Source organism: Pleurodeles waltl, chromosome 4_2 (assembly GCF_031143425.1).
Source record: "Pleurodeles waltl isolate 20211129_DDA chromosome 4_2, aPleWal1.hap1.20221129, whole genome shotgun sequence".
In the NCBI taxonomy this organism is placed as follows: domain Eukaryota; kingdom Metazoa; phylum Chordata; class Amphibia; order Caudata; family Salamandridae; genus Pleurodeles; species Pleurodeles waltl.
Window position 1 is genome coordinate 841183180 of NC_090443.1, and position 19017 is coordinate 841202196.

A 19017-nucleotide genomic window follows, 5' to 3' on the forward strand; every position below is an offset into this window, starting at 1 on the left:
TCATCAAAATCATATTCTTAGTATACATATACCACAATAATCCCCAGGCATATTATTAAACTGGTATCACATCCATTCATGCAAGTCAATGGCAAAGGCATACTGGCTGGATGCACAAAATGACCACCAGCCACATGGTCAAACAACAACAGTGAACAATGAGGCACTGGGAATAAAGAACACATGCAAGCCTATGGCAAAAGCACACTGGCGCGATGCACAAAATGGCTGCCAGCCACATGGTCAAACACAACAGCAAGCAAGGAGGCATGGAATACAAAGAACACATGCAAGCCTATGGCAAAAACACACTGTCTGGATGCACAAAATAGCTGTCAGCCACATGGTCAAACAACAACAGAGAGCAAAGAGACATGGAGAAAAAAGAAAACATGCAAGCCTATGGCAAAAATACACTAGCTGAATGCAAAAAATGGCCGCCAGCCACATGGTCAACAACAGAGAGCAAGCAGGCATGGAAAACAAGGACACATGCAAGTCTTTGATGAAAACACCCTCGCTGGATGCCCAAAATGACTTCCAGACACATGGTCAAACAACAATAGATAGCAAGGAATAATGGAGAACAAAGCACACGTGCAAGCCTATGGCAAAAACACACTCAATTCTGCACATGGGTGCAAGGGTGCCTTCATTGATGTAAGAGAATTTTTGTGCAGGATGGGGCACCTTCCTACACTAAAACAGTCCCCTGAGGCCTTTTGGTCTTTCTATGTGTACTGCATAGAAGATATTTCTCCCCGTTATGCTTCACCTGGGATGCATAGGTTTTTGGTGCATTCCTAGGTCTACCACTTCTTGTAAATCTGGAAATGCATCTAAATCCATGGATCTTGCATGGGAATACCCAAACAACACTTATGGAACACCTCCCTTGCCCAGAGTAAGGAGACGCAGTAATTTGTGCTGTGTTTCTTTACTCAAGATTTATGAAGCCACTCAGGGCCATGCAAGGTAGCATTGCATGGCTTTATAAATCTTAGTTCTGAGTTGTGATGCAACGGGCCTCATAAATATGCACCTACATTTTGTAAGCATCCTTGAGTTATTAGATGGAATCGTCTCAGCATGACAATTTGTACTTAACATAGGAGACTGTGTGCACCATTGTCTAACCTATGAATATGTGCTTGTTTTGCTTAGATGGCTGTAAAGTTTTCACCACATTTTGAAGGGTGTAGGTATTATGATCTTTAGCACCTTCAGACTGTGGATATTTTAAGTGAATAATCGCTCTTTAAACAGGGTTTGCATAGAGTGTACACCATGCTTAGTAGATACTATTCTGTGGTGTATTTCCCATGATAATGTAACTGTCTGCAAACTGTGAGGTACAGAGTAAACTCTCTCAGTAAACAGTGCTAACAGTACCCACTTTTCTACTCATATCAACTTAATTCCTCAATGCAGGTTCAGTGACTGTCAAGGATTTGATACAGGTCAAGACTGTATGTACTAGTGCATTAGTTATGTAACCGGCTTGACTATCTGGTGGAACTTGGTTTTCCCTTAACAGTTGTTTACAGATTGAACACTACGTGCACGATAGGTTACCCTTTCATCTGTGGTTCATAGTCAACATGAACTTGCCTATCCATGAAGTGTATGGTATCGGGTCATTGTTCAAATAGCACAAGCTTGCTTTACCTTTGGATGTTGCATGTATGACAGCAGTAAAGATGCTCTACATTTTTCTTAGATATTTTACACTTATTTTCATAGCTCTAATATTACACTACTTTATAGAGCAATATGTACAAAAGAAGTTTGAATGATGTCATCAGTGAGTCATTAGTGATGCCATCAATAATGTAATTTGAGATGTCATTAGTGATGTCATAGAGCATGTTGAGGTCATAAGCAGTGCATGGTGGCGGTTGAGTGAGATATAGTTAACTCTGCTAAATATAACTTGTGAATTAGTGTATTTGTTTATTCAAAACGTTAATATTGTCACTGACAAATTCACAAAACTATAAAGTTACTTTAACTTTTGTTTTTTCAGTGCATTTCAAAGGTTATTCTTTTAAACAACAAACAATCTTTTATCACACCTACCCATAGCATTACTTTAACCTTTGTTTTTTCAGTGAATTTCTACTTTTTTTCACGTAACATAATATTTCATTACCATATGTAAATCAATCAATCAGGAATTTTTAAAGTGCACTAATCACCCGTGAGGATCTCAATGCACTAAGGAGGGGAAGGGAAGTAGGGGGGGATGGTGCTACTACTCCTCGATCAGCCAGGTCTTGGGAAGTTTCCTGAAGGTAAGGAGGTCTTTGGTCTGGCGCAGGTGGTGGAAAGATCCAACCCCACTCCACTCCTACTGGGAAGTACTGTGGCCAACCCCCACAAAGGCAGCCAACCCTACACTGTGGAGCGCCTTCAGCCACTCGCAGAGGGGATTTGGCCATAGGCCCTGCTGCCAACATCCCTCATGCAGCCAACATGACTATGCATGGCTTTCGATCGTGCACAGTGGATGGCTGGCCCAAAGGCTGCCAAGCCCACATTTCACACAGCCTTCAGCTGTGCAAGGGGTTGCTTACAGGGCCTGACGCTGGGAACCTCTTCCTCCCTTGTTGTTATAGTTAGTGTTGCCTGGTTAGCTAGCTGAATAGAATGTGTAAAGAGGTGATGGATAAATTGTAAAAGAAAGTTATAAATTGAATTTTTATAGTTTGTGTAGTTTAAACTTGGTTTACATAAAACAACAAGTTTAGCAAACTATACCTAAGCTTTGTTTTATTTTACATTTTTTAATAAAAATGTGTGTTCAAATTGTAAAATCCAGTGCCGCAAGTGGAGAGTTGTTATGTGGAGTGTCATACAGCACAGTGGAGGAAAGTGCTGTAAAGTCTATTGTCACAGAGTAGAGTATTGTAGATTTGAATAGAGTGGAGTAGAGTGGAGTAATGTATCGAACACCATAGTAGTGTTTTATAGTGTAGTGGCATGTTCTCTCAAGTAGTGTAGTCAAGTATTGTAGCAACAAATTGTACAGTAGAATGGCATGTCGAATAGTAGAGGGGGGTGTCGTAGACTGTGATACAGTGAGGTAGAGTTTTTTAGAGTGGAGTAGAGTGATGTAGTTTCAAAGAGTAAAGTATCATCAAGTGTTGTGTCATAGATTACAGTGGAAGTAAGTATTGTAGAGTGGAGTGGTGTTTAATATTGTGGAGTGGAGTATCATAGAGAGAAGTTGAGTGGCGTGCCATTGAGTGTCATACAGTGTAATACAGTGGCATAGTGTTGATGGGCAGAGCGGAGTAGAGTGGCGTAGATTGTAGTACAGTTTTGAAGAGTTGAGTAGAGTGTCAGACAGTGGAGCAGAGTAGAGCGGAGTGTAGTACAGTGGCATAGAGTGGGATAAAGTGTTGTAGATTGGAGTACACTGGAGTAGAGTAGTGTTGAGTGCAGTAAAGTAAGATAGAGTGGAGTGGTATGTCATAGACTACAGTAGCGTTGAGAACAGTGGAGTGGAGTGGTGTAGCATACAGTCTTGAATTGGAGTACCGTGTTGTACAGTAGAGTGCAGTGGGGTATCATACAGTACTGGAAAGTGATGTAGACTACGGTAGAGTAGAATTGCAGACAGTCTAGTTGATTTTATAGAGTGGAGTGGTGTACAGTACAGTACGGTGTTGAAGAGTGTGATACAGTGGATTGCCATACAATGGTATAGATTACAGTGGCACACAGTGACAAAGAGTGGAAAGGCGTACAGTGGAGTGGTGAAGAGTGGAGTATTGTGTCAGAGTAGAGAGGAATAAAGTGGGGTGCTATGACATACAAAGTGTAGTGTACAGTGTCATATAGTGGACTAGAGTAGCGTAGAGTGTTGCTCAGTGGCATACAGTATAGTACAGTGTTGTACAGTGGAGTGAAGGGGTAAAGTATCGGTCAGTCGCATATGCTATAGCAGAGTGTTCTAGAGTGGAGTTGCATAGATGAAACAGTGAAGCTACATATGGTGGATTGTGGTACAGTAGCATAAAGTGAGGTAAAGTCTTGTACACTGGAGTAGAGTCAAGTTGAGTAGTATAACATAGTGTAGCATAAAATACAGTAGAGTGTATTGGTGTGTCATAGAGTAGAGTGGAGTGGAGTGCAATGTACTGGTGTAGAGTAGGTAGTAAACTGTTATAAATTGGAGTGGGGTCTCGTACAGTAGACTGGAGTGCTGTGACATATAGAAAACAGTCCTATAGTGGAATACAGTGTTGTACATTGGAGTTTATGGGCACAGAGTGGAGTATAGAGTTGGACAGTGAAGTGTAAGGGATAGAGTGGAGTAGAATGGCATAGAGTGCCATGAAGTCTGATAGACTTTTATAGAGTAGAGTTACATAGAGTGAAGGTGAGTGTCATACAATGGAGCGGTGTAGGGTGGAGTGGCATACACTGTAGTGTTGTAGAATGGATTACTATAATGTGGAGTAGCATACAGTATTGCACAATAGAGTACACAAGCAGAAAGTAGAGTGCGCATTTGGACAGTGGAGTGTACAGGGATAGAGTGGAGTAGAGTCTAGCAGAGAGGCATAGCGTGTAGCAGAGTTTTGTAGAGTGGAGTTATATAGATTGGAGGAAAGTATACTGGTGTGGCATAGAGTGGTGCAGCATGCATTAGAGTGGTATAAGGTAGAATAGCGTAAAGTGGAGTAGTGTAGACTGGAGTGGCATACAAGTGTAATAGCACGCAGTGGAGTGTAGTAAAGTGTCATAGCATATAATGTAGTAGCATAGAGTGGAGTGGTGTACAGTGAAGTGGTGTAGAATGGAGTGATGTATTGTGGGATGGGGTACAGTGTAATAACACACAGTGAAGTGGTGTGCAGTGGAATGGGATAGAGTGGATACCATACAGTAGAGGGACAAAGATTGAAGTTACAATGTAGTGGCGTAGAGCAGAATATCATAGAGTGGAATAGCATAGATTAGAATAGCGTAGAGCGGAGTGGAGTATAGTGGAATTGTGTAGACTGAAGTGGTGTACAGTGAAGTGGGGTAGAGTGAAATAGCACATAGTGGAGTGGCGTAGATTGGAGTGGTGTTCAATAGACTAGCGTAGAATGGAGTAACGGAAATTGGAGTGCTGTACACTGGAGTGGCATTCAGTGGAGTAGTGTATAGTGAAGTGGAGTACAGTGGAATAGCATAGAGTGGAGTGGTGTATAGTAGAGTGACAGACTGGAATAGCGTATAGTGGAGTAGGGTACAGTGCAGTGGCGTACAGAGAAGAGGTGTAGACTGGAGGGGCATAAACTGGAATGGGGTAGAGTGTAATAGCATACAGTGGAGTGGCATACAGTGGAATAGCAAAGAGTGGAGTGGCATCTAGTGTAATGGTGTAGAGTGGAATAGCATATACTGGAGAAGCATATAGTGGAGTGGCATACAGAAGAGTGGTGTAAACTGAAGAGGAGTAGAGTGGAGTTGCATACAGTGTAATAGCATATAGTGGATTGGCGTAGAGTGGAGTGCGTACAGTCAAAAAGTGTAGAGTGGACTGGCGTAGAGTGGAGTGTTACACAGTGTAGTGGTGCAGAGTGTGATAGTGTATAGTGGAGGAGAGTACAGTGGTGTGGCATATGGATGTATGTGAAATTTACCAGCAATGTAGATTATGGTGTTCAGAGTAACGCTAAACAGCAAATTGCGCTGGCTCGGGTTTCTCCAGATTTACCAACCAATGCAGGGCTACAAATGGTGGCCTTGCGTTGCTTTGTAAATCTGATTTAAGTACTGGTTTCCCATGTGACACCATGTGTGATGCAAGGGTTTGCAATCCAACAATACAGCTAGGCCTTAGTAATATGTTGGGCCATAGTATACAGTGATAACTTTGCAGTATACCTTGGTACATGGTGATAAGAGGCCAGTTCATATTTGGGTAATGGCTGTTTTTAGATAATGACAAGGCAGTCATGTTGTTTTAACTACACTTTTGCTGTGTTCAGGGTAAGGGTCTTAGATATAGGTAAGTAGTAGGTCCCTACCTATTACCACTTTGTTAAAGTGGAACTAGGTAGGCAAATCTCTTTATATATATTAATATATTTTTGAATAAGATTACAGCCATGTACTGCAGTAGTTTAACAGATTTCCACTATGTTAGAATACCTTCTAACTGAAAACAATGCTTGCCTTACTTAACTGCAGTAACCCAAAAGCATCATCTCTGCACCATAATGTATAAACCTGCAAAATTCCATGTAAATTCATTCAGCCATTTTCGTGGTACATCAATACTATAGTCTATGAAAAATGCTTTGGTGGAAAACGCATTGTAGTACCTCTTTTATCTTTGCACCCCTTAATGATTTACCACAAAAATGTACATTATCTCAAAATGTAGAAACTGCTGTAGGTACGGAAAGTTTTCTGGGAATTCGTCAAACAGGTGGAAAGTTATTAAGGAGGCAATATCTGAGGAATTCCTATCTTTTTTAACACTAACAATAACTACAGAGTGGCAATCAGATTTAATGTGATTTCTTTATTTTTCTGTTATATTTGTTATGTATTTATTTATTGGTTTACATAGTCATATGACCATAAATGTGTCTTTTAGTTGTGCATGTAATAATTTTGAGAGTTTACATATGATGTATAGTTGGTTTTTGGGCTTCCTTGCTACTTTTCGAAGGATTGTGCCACATATAAAGCCCAAAGTGAATGAAAGTCAATCATTGTTGTTATAAAATCCCAATGGGTAATTATCATATCCTCCATATAGTACTTTGTGTAGCTCACTGCTAGGTCACTTTTCCAGTGTGTTACACAGGAGAACATCAGAAACATAGTTTTTGTTTGGCTTGTTCAGCAGTTTTATTTTATGAGCCAGAGAGCATGGAAAGAAAAATTATGCAGATTAAGATGCATTATTTTTGTTATGAATTTGTTTATAGTTTCCATTATCATGCGAACATTTATTAATATTTCAGTTGTACAAGTAACACATCTGAAACTTTACAAACGCAATTTAGTTTATTCTTTGAGCTTCTTTGTTACTTTTAGTAGGAGTATGCCACATATGAATGCCCACATGAATGAAAGGTAATCATAATTGTTATACAAAGTGAGATTATTATTTTTATCCCAGTGGCCAATTATCATATCGTCCAAATCATAGATTGTGTGGCTCACTGCTAGGTCAATATTTAGCACCTGACCATAAATGGGTCTTTCAGTTGTTCTTGTAGTAAATCTGAAACTTTACATATCCTGTTTTTTAGCTTCTTTGCTATTATTAGTTGTATTCTGCTACAAGACATCACTAAGCTGTTTACCCTTATAACTTCATAACCACGTCATACCATCACCTGCAATAGCAAAAAGATTCATCTACATAGCCTAATGTACATTGCTGTAAAATTTTATTAGAATCCATTCAGCCATTTTGCTGCTGCGTGTAATACAAAAGTCTATGTAAAATGCATTGGATTTCAAGTGTGTTTTAGGGGCCCCCTTTTTTCTTTGCACCCGCTTGACCAAACGTCACAAACATTTCAGTCACCCAACAACATGATGGGTGCAACAGGTCTGCAAAGTTTTGCAGAGATGAGTTAAATGGGTGCAAACTTATTAAGGGACAAATATCCAAGAAATCTCTGTCTTTGGTAACCCTAATCATAACTACAGAGTGGCTACCACCACTCTGTAACCACTCTGTAATATGTGTGGAGATATATACATATACTTATATATATGTATGTAACTTAAATATATATGTATCTACATATATATATATATATATATATATATATATATATATATACATACATATTCATCCCACCAAAATCACTGCACCACGACCAGAGGTTCATCAATCACTGAGCTCGGGTACAGCAGGATGTCATTTCATTGCTTTTTTATTCATAGTGAGCCATGATAAATACACCAGATACCAACAGGACGCCTTACCAATAAACTACCAAACAGACACAAAATAAAATAAATAGAAAAAGGACATTTACAAAAAATATAAATATACAAATATAAAAAATGCTAAAACATTTAAATGAAAAACATATTTATAAAAAATATATGTAACTAATATTAAGAAATGTATTGGAGTCTGGGAATAATTGATATACTCTTCCCACTCTGGTCTATGCAACAAAAGGGAAAGTGTAGGACTTCGGAGGAGTTAAATATATAGGGGGTTATTCTAACTTTGGAGGAGGTGTTAATCCGTCCCAAAAGTGACGGAAAAGTGACGGATTTACCACCAGCCGTATTACGAGTCCATTATATCCTATGGAACTCGTAATACGGCTGGTGGTATATCCGTCACTTTACCGTCACTTTTGGGACGGATTAACACTCCTCCAAAGTTAGAATAACCCCCATAATTCTCACTCCAAACAGGGTAACATTAGGGAAAACGATTTTCAGAGCTGCCCAACACTACTGAAAGCATTGGACATTAGAGGGGTTACATTTACTATCCCCACTCCAGTCTGAGCAACAGTAAGGAAAGCATTGGACTTTGCAACAGTAGGTAATACATTGGACTATGGAGGGGTAAAATTTACTATTCTCACTCCAGTCTGTGCAATAGTAGGGAAAGCGTTCAACTTCAGAGAGGTAAAATTAACTATTCCCACTGTGCAAGTGTAGGGAAAGTGTTGGATTTTGTAGGGGTTGAACTTACTAGGGAAGGTGTTGAATTTTGTAGGGGTTAAATTTACTATTCCCACACCAATATCAACAACAGTCGGTAAACTACTTCACTTCAAACACATTACATATTTGAATAGCCCTATTAATTTAGGAAAGATATTCTTCCTTAACATTATATATATATATATATATAGTTAGAAAACAACCAATTTACAAAACTTAATGATTAATACATTTTCTATTAAAAGCTAACGGTTATTTAATTATTACTTAATTAAATTACCAACCCATACCCCTACAAACCTAGCAACCCATGCCTAAAATATAGCTGAAAGAAATAAGTGTAATACAATTTACATAACTGATAAGCAATTACATAATTCATTAACAATTAATAGTGAATTGTTAATTAATTATTACTTACCTTCCCACCCACTACCTCTACAAACCTAGCAGCCAAAGCTTAATATGTAACTAAAATATATAACTACTACACAATTTACATAATTAAAAAACAATTAAATATTTAATTATACATTCATAAATATATTTTTTTTAATTATTACTTAAGTAACTTCCTACACTATACCCCAATACACCTAGTAACCTGCAACTAAAATATGAATAAAATCACATTACATTATGCACATAATTAATAATGAATTCAATAATCAATAATAAATTAATACATTCATAATTAATTGTTAATTAGTTATCACCTAATTAACTTCCCATCCTATGTCCTTATAAACCCACCAGTCGGCACCTGTAATATAACTAAAATATGAATATTACACAATTTACATAATTAATGATCAATTAAATAATTAATGATACATTAAAAATCAATTGTTAATTATTACCCAATTACCTAATTATCTTCCCACCCTATACCCTATAAACGTATTAACCAGATGATTGTATTAACCCACACCTTGCAGTAGCATTAGGCAGTTGAGACAAATTCTTATTCTTTCACTTTAGAACAATCATCGTGACATTTCTATTGTGTTCCCCCTGGGCCACTATAGCATGTTGAGTCTAAAGCCATGCCCGAGCGATTAGGTTTCAGAGCAGTCCTTGCTAAATTTCACTTTGGTTTGTCAATTTTATGCACATTTTACCAGACAATACTTATTACCTCTTGTTAAGAGTTGCCCTTCACTATCTGTTTTAGGGTAGGATGGTTTCTTAAATCTGCAGTTTTTAGGTGAAAATCAGAGGTTTCAGAATATTGTAATGTGTTGTAATTAGATAATGTCATTATATACACTTTTATGCATATCTCTGACTTGTGAATAAAGATGAATTCTATTTTTTTGTCTTTATGCTAAGAACGTAAGAGAGGATACTGCAGAAGAGTTAAAAGAACTGAAAGGGAGTGTAAAGGAAACTCCTAAAAGGAAACACAATCAGTTCAATACAAATTTATATATTCACCTACATCAAATCCATTGAAAATCAGGAGGGAAATTAGCGCAAATTGCCAAAGAATGTAATTCAGAACTAGGGGCAAATTGCACATCTCCTAATTATAACCCCGCCCCCTGATATACCCCGTGAAAAAATTGTTGTCCAGAGATTTTCATTTTTGATTTGTGATTTTGGATCATTAGAGAAGTAATTTAGCTTTGGGTAGACATTGTTGCTCCGGGACAAATTTTTCTGGACGTTTTTAAAAAAAATGGTGGATGTATTGCAGTGATGATGTAATATTTCAGGTACCATGAGACCCATATACTTCATTTTGGTGTCAAAACATAGGTTTTGGGGGTCAAGTAGTTCTATAGCGATAGAAAATAACTTATCCCAGCAACCCTTCCACCATTTTCCAAACTGGCGTGTAAATCAGAGGAAGAAGAGACATAAACAGAAATGAAACAAATAATAATATTTGTTATTCCTTTTATGTACACACCAAACAATGTTTATTATCTGAATATAAAATGTTTATCATTCCTGTTTTTGACACACTTTCATAGTTCACTTTATTTATTTGTTTTGGCAATAGCTCGTGGGACATTTGCATAATGTTGAACATTTGAAAAGAGCATATTGGCAGGGACATCATTTTGTCACATGGGTTTTGCAAGTACCAGTGCGTGTAAGTTCTGTGAGTAGAGGCTTTAGAAATTTTGCAGGTTTTAGCACCCCATCAATATCTTCTCAACCAAATTTAAATGGATCTTTCTCTATATATGCATGATCCAAAACATTTACAGATCTTCTGATTAAGTAGAACTCTCTTTTAATGTGTCCACTCACAGAATATGATGGCAGTAGAAGGACTGATCTCTTGAACTCACTGTAACGAAGACCGTCAAATGTGTGACAGTCAAATCTCATTTTCCACACATGCACAAGGTATTTTTCTACGTCTGTAAAGTCACATTCTTTTTCTGTCTCAGCAAATTCTTTTAGAAACTTCACAAGTTCAGCTGTTAAAGCTCCATGCTTTGCTCCAATTTTGCTCATAGTATCATCAGCCTGAAGAATATGGGCCTTGATAAGAACAGTGGGCATCTCTGGGTCAAGTTTCGTGTACAGAATATGAAGCAGAGAGGTTGCCACCACACAGGCTACCTCCCTGCCGGCCTCTGAGTTTTCTGCCTGCCAGCCTAGCGGGAAACAGGCTACAGCATTGTCACTGGCTCAAAATCAAAGCAGACAGTGAACATTGTGATGGTGCTGGGTAGGGGGCTGCACCTGTTCTCCACCAGCCTTTTCCTGCAGGTAAAACCACCATGAAAAGGCTGGTGGAGAACGGGGTCATAATCCCCAGGGCAGTGCTGCCCTTGCAAAGTAGGATCCCTGCCACCTCCAGACCACAGTGATCCAAGATCCCGGTGGAGCTGGCTGTTCCCTGGCGGTCCGACCACCACACTCGTAATGACCCTGTATGTGTCTTTTCTTGCCTGTTCCACAACGTAACCATATCTCTGAAAATCCTTGATGTAGGAACATTTCAACAAATATAAGTAGCACAGTAACAACATCTGTGTCATTTGACAGTACAAAGAATCGAGCTGAACCATTTCAACAGCCCACTCAACATGTAGCACAACACGAAGGTCAGCTTCCTCCACTTTGCTGTTAAGTTCTTGAACAATATGGCCCGTACCTTTCGAATACATTTCTGCAGGCACCAATTCCTCATTGACAATCATTCCACTTGCAATAATTAGAAATTCAGTGCTCACTAACGCATCAGCAATGTTTTAGGAGTTAACATCTCCAAATTCATCTTGTTCGATGTTGATGACCAGAATTTATCTAGTTGCACAGGTATGGGTGTGGAATTTATAATGCAGGCAAGGTCAATTGTTCAACTTATAGACATTAGTCTGATTCTTTCACATTCTTTGACATATACTTCAAGATAACTGTAAAATGCAATGTTCAGTTCTTGCAAGGTGCACCATGACTTTAATATCAGTAGAATAGTCTGAAAGACCTCTCCGAAGTTTTGCATGGATGAAATTGTGACCATTTGCAATTGTGACATATAGTCCACAACAACAGGATACCTTTTCGAATTACATTTCTTCAGGTTAAAGGCTTTTTATCAAGCTCTTGTACAAGTTTGTGCTTCACTGGTTTGGTTGCAGCATCTCCATCAAATAATGCGTTTGTTGGAAGATGATCATGTGACTGAATGTCCTTGATAAATTCAACCCTTTCTTTTGATACATCCATCTCTTATGTGCTTGCAAAAGTTGTTTTTTTACCTGTTTTGTAGTGGTGAAATTGTTACTATGGCAATTTAATCCTGGAAGTTTAGCTTTAGTGATTATGTCAAATAACTTTTTCTCTTTCAGTACAAATCTCTCCTGCTTCAGTTCTGCATATAGTTTCGATCCGTGTTCCAGGACATCTAGTAGATGTTTCTTTAGATCATTATTCACACATTGTTTAGTCACAAAGTTGTGTAGTCGCACAGGCTCTGTCACTTCAAAGGCCTTTCCTTGCTGCTGCATGAAATGAAAAAGGCTGTCAACATGTTTATTAAAACGTTCCCCTCTCTTTCTCACTTCGTGGTGAGAAACAGTTTCACAATAGTCTATTAATTTTGAATTTGTCATCTCTCTGAAAACGTTGCAAATAGAAAGGACTTTATAGTAAACTAGCTGTCATTGAAGAACATGGTCACCTTTACGTGTCTGACCAACAATTCGCTTGGAGCTTTTCTGTGATCTCTGGATCTCTGGTTCTAGTTTCATATCTGTAGCCACAGCATTGAACCTTTTCTCTCTGTCTTTCACCACAAAATATCTTTGGATGTATTTTCTATAGAAGTATGTGTTTTCCACCTCTAGCTTCTTTACTCTTAAAAAAATACCAAGACCCATTACTTAGGTACTCTATGTAATCAAATTTGAGAAACACAGAAATCAGTGACTCCACAGTTTTCACATGCAGCACATTCTTTAACAAACTTTATGAACTTAGTTTTCAGTATTTCAAATTTTGAACTGAGTGTATTGAACATTGCCTGGTTATGTATTATGGCCCTCATTATGACTTCAGTGGTCTATTCCGTAGACCGCTAAATTCACTGCAGCCATATGACTGCCATATTATGACTGCTGGCTGCTCTCCGCCACTATTCGGCGTGGAAGCCGCTAGCAGCCATACTGCCGGTCGGCGGTCTAGTGGAGCTTGCTTCGCTGCAACATCACCACAACACCACCCGCTGTATTACAACATTGGAAACAACGTGGCAGTGTTGTGTTGGCGGGGTGCAGGCGGCGGAGCAAGCACCATGGACCCTGTTCCCTTCCGTATGACTACTGCGACCACCAGGTAAGGTAATCGTCTGACAGGGGAGTGGGGTTCAGTATTCTGGGTGTGAATTGGGGTGTGTGTGAATGGAGGGGGCAGGGGGTTGTGTGTGTGCAAGTGTCTGTGTGCTCATGTGAACCTGTATGCAGGGCTTTGGGAGGTTTGTCCTGGCCGTGTGTGTATGTGTGTGTGAATGAGTGAACGTAGATGTTTGTGTGTATGTATGTAAGTGTGGTGTGTGCATGCTTAAATCGGGGTTGGGGGTCAGTACCGGGGCTGGGGGACCAGTACAGGGATTGGGGAGGGGGCGTCACTGCTTGGGTGGCTTCAGATGGGGTCAGGGGGGCATCGCTGCTTGGGTGGACTTCTGATGGGGTCAGCAGGTGTGGGTGTCCTACATGGAGGGGGTGTTGGGGAGTCCTGTTGTGGTGACAGGAATTAATATTCCTGTTGCCTTTATCCTTTCTGCCAGGGATTATGTGGCTGGGCTGCTGCCACGGAATCCATGACGGAAAGGATACTCATAATACTGCGGGCGGTATTAAGTGGACCACTGGTTCTAAACTGTCTGCCGAACTCGTATTGAGTCCCAAAGTGTCTATAGCCTCAGATATAATGACCATACCTTGTAATGAATGAACATAATGAGTTCCTCTGAATACTGACTGGACAGTTTTGCTTCCAAAGGTTTCACCCTCAATAAGTGCATTGTCTATGCCACACCCACTGAGATAACTTCCTGCACACCGCAGCATAACATTTGTCATGTGGAAAATGCCCATCATTGGATAAAGATCATCAGATTCTACTGGATTGCTCATAAAAATGTCAGCTACAGTACGGAAAACACCTGAATTGCAGAAAATCGTCATGACAGGCTTGTCTTCAAGCTTAGCATGCACATTTTGGATTTTTTTTTAGAGCTGTGTATACTGTTGCATAGTTTGTGACTGGAGATGGTATTACTGGTAAAAAAACACTCTTCTTCAGTGGGAATACCATCTGGGATCTGAGATATCAGAGCATGAATTCCAGTCCATGGAGAAACTGGCGTTTCTTCATCCTTCAGTCCTCCTCAAAAAAGCAATATGATAAATTCAGTTACATCAGCTTTGCGAATCACAGCATCAGGTAGAAGAAAATCCATGTCCTCAGCCACTTTGAAACTTTCTGGTATACTGGGGCATGTCGATTGCTTGTAGTGATTTTGCACATGTTGGCAAGGCAGCTGGGTTATAGGTTTGCAGCTTTGTTTATGCCTACAACTGACACAGCGTATTTTCCAGCAGCTACTTCATTGGTGCAGTCTTGAAATAGCACCATGGCATTATCATGTGTTCTTGATGTTCCAGACGAAGAAGAACTGTCTTCAAAATTTAAATTATCAAGAGCAGCAATTGTAAATCTTTTCCTGTTAAAGTGACTTGGAAGTGGTGTTGATACACAAATCCTATTCATTGAAGTGATTACCTCTCTACGTATGCACTTGTCATGGATTGAGCGAGAGTCATCATGTGTAGCGGAATTTTCTTTTGCCGTGATGTAATTCATAAAACATGATTTGGAAAAGACAGTAGATTTGCACAGCGTAAGCCATGGTTTCATGGATTGTCTTCCATTTCTGTGCTTACATCTTCAAAGCCATCATCAATGTTGTTGGCTTCTGTTCCAAACTTAATAACTTTAGGTTGTAAAATGTTTGCTTTGCTGATAGTAAACAATGATATAAAAAATGTTTAGACAATATCAGGTATTCTCGTTGAATCCCATGATTTGCAAAGCTCTTGGGCAACACAAAATTTGTCATTGAGTCCAAAATTTAAATCATTCAGGACGTTTCTTAAAGTGGTTCCTGCTGATTTTACTGCATCCCTTGATCTTATTTTGGCAGCAAAAACCTCAGGAGTCAAATCAGCTGAGAACACCATAAGTGGCTCATTCTTTTTGTTAGACTGACAAAAACAAATTCTGTCATTATACATTCTCACCTGAAAAATCTTAATTTCATTTTTATGGATCACTACAGTTTCATCAATGTTGACTATTATCTCTCTGATCTCACAGAGTGTGAACCCGTAGCCATCACTCAAGAGTGGCTTTAAAACTTAATTTGCTTTATCAAAGAGTGCAAACTTAACTGAAGACTGGCAGTTATGTTGCTGCTGGGAACTCATTGTACATTCATAGTTTTGACAACACGCATGCAGTTCAGGTGGGCATACAAATTTGCTGCATATACATTAACCTCGCTGTTTAGATCAGCTACTCAGCTGAAAACTTAATCTTGGAAGAAACTAGCTGCAGATAAAAACATGTTTGCCATTTGAGACTCACATACTCTGTACTTTGTTCTTTCATCAATCCCTCTGGCCCTTGTTCTGGCTAAACCACAGATAACACATTGAAGATCATCTACTTTCTGATCAGTTGAGTTGGGCAAGAGTTAGTCATTGATCTTCTAAGTGGATGGGCGCTGGGTTTAGTTGTTGTTGCTTTCTCAGACGATTTGTATTTTTGTTGAGATTCACAGTTTTTTTCTATTTTTGATTGTTTTTCTTCCAAGCCTTTTTCCGTTGTATAAACGTGTAGCACTTTTTGATAAAATGATAAAATATTTGATCGTCTTCACACATCAATTGCAGTCTTTTGTGAACTTTGTCTTGCTGTATGTCGGCAGCGTCTCTAACTCTCTTCTGCCCAGCAGCAGCTTGTGTTAGCTCTTTTGGATAGGTTTGACATCTGACACATTTTTCTTTGTTGAAGGAGTCCTCAGATTTTGTACTTAAAAACAATCTGTCAGGAAGTAAGATCCCCTGCTGCCACCTGCTTTGCTCATGTTTATGAATTTGAATCAACAGAAAACCTGAAACAAAACAATGGCCCTCATCACAACCTTGGTAGTATTTTCTGAATACCGCCGTTGCAGCCGCTGCCACAATATCATCGCCGCCGTGGTAATCTGCCCACCCTAATACGACTCACAACAGCAAAATTGGCAGAATAGAGCCACAAATCACACACCGCCGAGCTGAACAATGGCGGGAGACAGGAGGTAGCACCAGCCACACAACCATGCCAAAAACAGACCACCCACAATAATACGACCCACAAATCAGCACAGCGGTCCAAGCATGGTGGTAAGCCAATGGCGGTGTGGACCACGTGGTTGAAAAGAAACCTCCACATCAACACCACACCACATTGGCCAATCTGAATACCCCACACCTGATACACATAAAAACACCATCCCCTGACACCACCATAAAACACACACCCACACAACCCTTTGCTACAACAAACAATGAGGAGACATTTGACGGCCACTCAGTTGTAAGCACTGCACACACACAACACAGCCACCTGCACACCTCTCACATATCACACTGCACATTACACATTTACACACAAACACACACCTCACCATCACCATGTCCCCACAAAGACACCCCCCTTTCACAGAAGACGAGTTGTGGACAATGGTGGATGAAATGATCAGGGCAGAGCCACAGTTATCAGCACATAGATCCAGCAGACATCCGTAGCCAGGAAGATGGAGATGTGGCAACGAATCATCAACAAGGTGCACTTAGGTGGAAGTTCAGATCCATGGCGTCCAGGCACCAACTCGCACTTATAAAGATTGGCAGTGGGCCCCCACCTCCTCCCCTCGAGCTGACATTATGGGAGGAGTAAGTCTTGGCAATCCTGCATCTTGAGGGTCTCAGTGGAACCCCCAGAGGACTGGAGACTGGTAAGTCACCTACAATCATCTTGTAGTCAGTATACCTGTATCGCATGAGTCCCCATCTCCTGCATGCCCACCCAAACCTACCAACCCAGTCCTAATGTCTGCACCCAAAAATGCACCTTATGCATGTTCAGCATGAAGCACTGCGAACCCCACAATGCATCACACTTTATCAACCTAACAATGCACACACACCCCTCACCTAGGTAGCCCTGCAGACTGCAGCATGCCAAACAGCACTCACTTAGCAGCCTATGACAAACAGATGAGGTAGATGTCAATAACAATCCCTGTCATCCACAGGTACCACTGATATTGGCACCCGTCAGTAGGTGACACGAACACCCAGTCCTCCACCAGAGAAAGACCCCAGTGATGACAGTGACACAGAATGTCTGGGACTGGATGACCACCCTGGCCCATCCGGCACCTCTGGGCAGTCTCCCTCCACTAGCCTCACCCTAGCCACAATAGAGCCCCCCACTATTGTAGCAGCCACAACTGCAGTCGTCCAACCCCCCCAAACCAGTGTCCCCAGGCCACGTCAATAAATGGTGTACCCACCTGTACAGAGTTAGCACACGCTACTCAAGGTCCTGGTGTGAGTTGAAGTGGGAACACTGTGCGGGCGACACAGGCACAGGTGGGAGGGCATCTGTGGGGCAAAGGGTGGACCAACCCAGGGAGCCACTTTCCAAGGAGGCCCTTTCACATGTCCTGGGACCATTCCACCAATCCCAGTACAAGATGGGTCAGATAGCCACCATGTTGAGGGAACACCAAATGCTGCAAACCCAGTACCACCAGGAGGCCATGCAGAAGTGTCAGGAACACAATACCAACATGGTCTCCATCAAAGGGTTCATGCCAGAGTTAATATCAATCCTGTGTGAGTCCTCTACCCACCACCAGAACCCTACCAGAAGCCGCAGACTTGAGCAGCCCTCTACATCTGCTGCAGCTAGTGGGATGGTGGCCCTGCCTGAGGACTCACAAGCCACAGGTGACCCTTCCCCGGTAGATGAGGAACCCCCACGCAAACATGGACTTCCTACAGGGACTGGAGCCAAGACCAACCCCACTGCTAGGGAATGTGCCACTCTGGAACTGTCCCATTTGTGTGACACAGAGACACCTTGGAGACTGACTACTGACACATCCTCATTACCTATCACTCCTGTAAACTGGAGCTGACTAACAACCTGATGACTTCGTACAACATTGCCCCACTCCTTAGCACCAATCCATCCTATTGTAATCACAATAAATATACATTAATACAATTGGTTTTGTGTGTTCAATAAGTGACAATGAACAAACAATGATGTTATGTACTGTTCAAGTGTTGTGCGAAAAGCAAAATCTTTGAAGCCTTTGTCCATATAGCACGTTGTCAGATGCACAGTGTCAATGTCAACACTTCTCTGGGTCCACAGGTAGCAGAGAGGGAAGGGAAGTCAGCATCCAGAGACAGCACTCCTGTGTAAAGGTGTCAACAAACAATCTATCATGATAGATAACCATAGCAAAGCAATATCGCATGCACCTGCAATAGTGTCAACTAACATACCTATTAACAACAACACACAGAGGATTTCTTTTTGATCAAAACTGAACACATCACACTATTCCTGTCTTGGAGACATGACACATAAGTGAAATGCTGTCTATCACAATTTACAGTGTGCAATCCTCCATTGATAGTATGACAAAACTGGGCAAATAAATTTGTTTAAACTGTACCACAAAGTGATGTATGAGGACAGCTGTGAAGAAGGTACATTCCATTGTTACTTCAAACTTACCCATATGATACTTAGCACATAAGG